The sequence below is a fragment of the Alligator mississippiensis genome, chromosome 1 (genome assembly GCF_030867095.1).
Source record: "Alligator mississippiensis isolate rAllMis1 chromosome 1, rAllMis1, whole genome shotgun sequence".
Classification (NCBI taxonomy): Eukaryota; Metazoa; Chordata; order Crocodylia; family Alligatoridae; genus Alligator; species Alligator mississippiensis.
In genome coordinates this window covers 470,373,268-470,378,009 of record NC_081824.1, presented here as the reverse complement: position 1 = coordinate 470,378,009, position 4,742 = coordinate 470,373,268, and the positions used below count along the sequence as shown (strand labels likewise).

General features: G+C 47.6%; 1 non-coding gene across 1 annotated transcript; it reads right to left on the bottom strand.

The window, feature by feature from the left end:
* Window positions 1–2,157: 2,157 nt before the first annotated feature.
* On the bottom strand, window positions 2,158–2,229 carry TRNAP-CGG (transfer RNA proline (anticodon CGG)). The gene has a single exon. It is a non-coding gene; the product is annotated as a tRNA-Pro (tRNA).
* Window positions 2,230–4,742: the final 2,513 nt, after the last annotated feature.

The window sequence follows — 4,742 nt, the reverse complement described above, 5'->3', positions numbered from 1 at the left end:
CATCCTCACTATCATCTAAAGGCTGTAGAAGAGGAGAAAAGAGAGGCCTAAGTTGCACCCTCCCAAGGCTGGCTAATGTGGGGGGACTACCTGTGGTGGGGTAACTCCCAGCAAATCCCACATGGTGTGCCCTTGGGGAAAAGGCGAGTAGGAGGCACCTGAAAACCTCTGCCTCCTGTTCCTGAGTTGCCGGGTGAATGAAGAAAGGCCAAGAGAAGCCCAGGACTGATGTGATACCCAAAAATGTGAAGACTCACTCGGGTGAGTGCGAGTCTTAAGGGGGAAGGTGTGTCGCAGAGCATTCAGGTGCCTGGCTCCTATAAAGAGTGGAAACTGCTAGGGGAAGAGACCTAGCAGTGAGTGGGGAGCCACAGCTGCTGGTTACCAGGGCTGCGGAGAGCCCGAGTGCCAGTGAAGGCACAGTACGAGACAGGGCTGTGGAGAGCCTGTGCGCCAGTGAAGGTGCAGAGGGAGACAGGGCTGCGGAGAGCCTGAGTGCCAGGGAAGGCGTATAGCGAGACAGGACTGCGGAAAGCCTGAATGCCAGTGAAGGCACAGAGCGAGACAGGGCAGCGGAGAGCCCAGGTAGGACCTGGGAGCCAAATTATAATAAGGCCTAGACCGAACAATGTCAGTTCCATCTGCAAGGCTTAGGCTGCGGTGTTGGGGAGGAATGGAGCCAGAGATAGCACACCCTGGCATCAGGGCAGGAAATGGGCAGCCTCCTGCTTAATTACATCTATCAATCAATTAACAACAAGACATGGCAGGCGAGAAGGCGGGTAGGACCACCAGTAGGCAGACCCCAAGGAGGCGCCCCTGCTATACACATACACTCACAATTAGAAGTGCGATTGCACCAACTCTCTTTTCCATCTATATCACAGCTATTCCACATCTCATTGCTGAAAGGCTTGCATGGGGAGTCAGCATCCAGTATTGCATGGGTGGAAATCTCTTTAACATCAGCTGGCTACATTCCAAGTCCAAGATAACCAAGACCTCTATTACTGATCTTCAATATGCAGACAACTGTGTCATGTGCCACTCACCTGAAAAGCACCAGGTCCCTCTCGATTGCTTCTGTGAAGTGTATGAAATGCTTGGACTCACTGTCACCTTCATGCAAAATCAAGATCCTTTATCAACTCATCCCAAACCAACCTCCACATATTATAATTAGAGGGCAATTCTTGGAGAATGTCAAGCATTTCCCCTATCTTTGTAGCCACTTTCCCCAAAAGTAGACATAGACAATGATATTCAACACCAGATAAAATCTGCCAGTGCTGTCTTTGGACATCTGCAAAATGGCATCTTTGATGATCATGATGTCATACCCACACCAAGCATTTTGTTTACTAGGCTATTGTCATCCCTACTCTGCTATATAGGTGTGAAAGTTAGACAACATGCGTCAGAAGTATCTGAAAGCTTTGGAACGTTACCATCAGCGATGTCTTTGGAAAATCCTCCGTATCAACTGGAAGGACAAAAGAACAAATTCTGGCTGAAGAAAAAGCCACAAGCATGAAGGCCATGTTTATACGGCACCAACTCCACCGGACAGGACATGTCATAAGGATGCCTAACAACCGCTTCCCAAAATGGGTTTTATACTCCCAACTCACAGATGGTCACCACTCTAGAGGTGGGCAAAGGAAGAGATTCAATGACACCTTGAAGGCCAATGTGAAGAAATGTGATATTAAAATCAATAACTGGGACACTCATGCACTGAATTGTCCCCACTAATGCTGTGATGTATGACCAGGCATCAATCATTTTGAGCAAACTCATCTCATTATGGAGGCAGATAGACAAGAGAGACAAAGGGAAAGAACTGTGACTCAACATCACCAGGATCCACTCCTTCCTCCCTGAACTATTTGCCATGCTTGCAGCTGAACATGTGGATCTCTCTTCAGTCACCTGCAGACTTATCAAAAATGTCACTATTTAATTGGAAACTGTCATCTTTGTATCAAGAAACTAATCATGACAGTGCACTTGAGGGCCCTACAGCCAGCCATGGTAAATTTATTGTGGAGACCTAGCCTAAGAACCTGGCCCCAAGACCATAGTCTGCCCCCCAGGATTCATAGATGTTACAGTTGGAAAGAACCTCAATAGATCATCAAGTCCAACCCCCATAAAGGGCTCGTCCGGGATTTGAACCCGGGACCTCTCACACCCGAAGCGAGAATCATACCCCTAGACCAACGAGCCATGCATCCTAAACTAATGAGCCATGGACTTAGCAGGACTTAGCAACTGATTTTTCTCTGGAGGATGAGGAAAGCCCTTTCCCATACCAAGCACAGGAAAAATGTGCTTGGGAAGTGGAAGGCATGCAGGAAGACAGGGTAGAGCAGGCAGCCTGCTCTTTGATTAGCTAGGGAGTTGTGTCAGTCTTCTGTAGTGCCCATCCGAGCCTTAACTAGCGCTAGGCAGTTCTCAATCCTTCCTCTCCAATGGCCCAGGCAGAATAATGCAGTCTGCAAGGTCAACATAATTACCTGTTCCTTCTTATTAAAAGAAGAGCCAGAGTATCTATTAAAGATCATTAGAGGGCTTTTTTTTCCCTTCTCTTGCTAATGATTTATGAGGAGGCTATTTATTTCCTTTTACTTGCTCCCGAACATGTATCTAATTAGATGAGGCACTTTTGGGTCCCTGGCTTGCCAGAGATAAATTGCATTCTCCAGGGTGAAATCCTATTTATTATAAAATAGAGAGTGCATGCGTGTGTGTTGGGGGGTGGATGTTGTCAGATCAAACAGTTAGCTATTTATTTTACAGGAATGAGCTGTACAGAAGACTGCTGACAACCCTGACACAATATAGACTTAACACCCTACCCTGCCACAGGTAAAGCAAGGCAACCACAGCAGCCAATGTCTTGCTTTTATAAAATGTCAATATATCCTCCAGAGGTCCCCAGGGGTATGGTAAAGTGACTGGCAGCAGTTAACACTACCATCACTCTCCTACCACCAAAGTTTTAGGCCCATGGGGGAGCCTTCTAGGCTGGATCTGGCCTGCAGGATAGGGGTTGAGCACCGCTAGCCTAGCTACTCAAGGCTACTTGTGTTGACCTGGGCTCAATCTCAGCCCTGCCCAAGGTGTTGCAGGACACCCATGAGGAGTTACTGTATCAGTTCCCTGTCTGCGAACAAACCTCCCTGGACCTTTCTGATTTATTTGGATTGCAAGGTCTTCAGAGCAGGAGGGCTCTCTTGTTGCAGACAGCATCTAATTTAAACCAGTGTTGAATGTGGCTGGATCTCTATAAGACACCATAATGTGCATCTTTGCACTTTTTCCACTGACCTTAATGCCAATTTGTAGAATTGTATCAATAAGTAACCTGAGACCAGCCGGCCGCTGTCAATGAGACGCGCACGCTGCAAAATTAATCTTTCTAACTTAAAACACACATTGTGCTATTATAAAGCCATGTCTATTAGCAAGCTACACGGGGCTCTCCCACTCATTTCTCCATGTTTCTACCCCATAAGGGTGGCAAATGCAGAAGGAAACAAAGAGGCTGTCTGTGGTGTCCCGTGGATTTTCTCTCGCGCTGGGACTCTGCAGCTCTGCACACGTAGCTAAGCCGATTCATTTGCACAGCACCTTCCCCACCAAGCTGCTAACAATACGTGTGAGTGATGGAACAATGAGCAATAAGCCACATTGATTTAGAATAATGGGCCCATGTGCTATTAGCATCACAGATTTGCAAAGAAAAAAGCTTGCTAGATAAACACGTTATTTTTCTTTAAAGATACAGAATTGCCGGCTGAACGGATAAAAAAAAATCTGAAGATAGAAAAGACCTGCTTCTGGTCTCTTATTGTTTTCATACCCCTATAATACCCTGCAGTTGCATGGATCATGATTAGGGTGATCATAGGTTGTTTTAGCCAGGATGCTCCCAGATTTCAGAGGCTGATCCTGGCTGGCTACAAACATGGGGCACAGGGTGCAGTGTGGCACCTCCCGTGCCTCCACACCACCTCCCTTTTAGGATTTGTTGTGTGTGGAGCAGGAGCAAATGGACCTGGCATGGGTCATGGCATGGTAGAGAGGTGAGGTGAGCCCCATAAAAGAGCACATATTGCCAGGCTCTTCATTGCAAGGCAGACGACTCTTTCCTGGGATAAACAGGGATGGCTATTTGCCTTGGACACAGCAACAGCCCCTGTGTTAGAAACAACCCAGCAGGCAGAGGAGACAGAGGTAGGTAGCTGTGTTCATCTCAAGTCAGGCACAAGGCAGGGCAGATGTGCACCTTTTCAACTACATGAATCGGAGATGCATAAACAGACACCGAAAGACGGCTCCTGACCTCCCAGCTGGCTAACAAGTCTGCTCTGTATGGGCCCAGCTATGGGCAGCCCACTAAATTCAGCACTTGGAAGCCAGCAAAAGCTCCCAGGAGACAAACAGGTTCCCAACAGATGGACAATATGGGAAGAAGGATGGATCTGTCCACATGCTCCAGAAGACCAGGCCTGAGCTGCTTTGTATGTCCATGGCCGCAGCATTGCTGCTATCATATCCCTTCTTCTCTTGGGAAAGCTGAGCTATGGGCAGTGTAAGACTTGGGGTGTCAATGGCAACTAGTGATTTTGGGAGCCTCACAGTTTAGGGACCAAATAAGATGGGGTCCCTGGCCCATATTCCCAGATGTTCAGAGAAGCTCAATTCCATAACAGTGACCCATAGACCCCAAATGC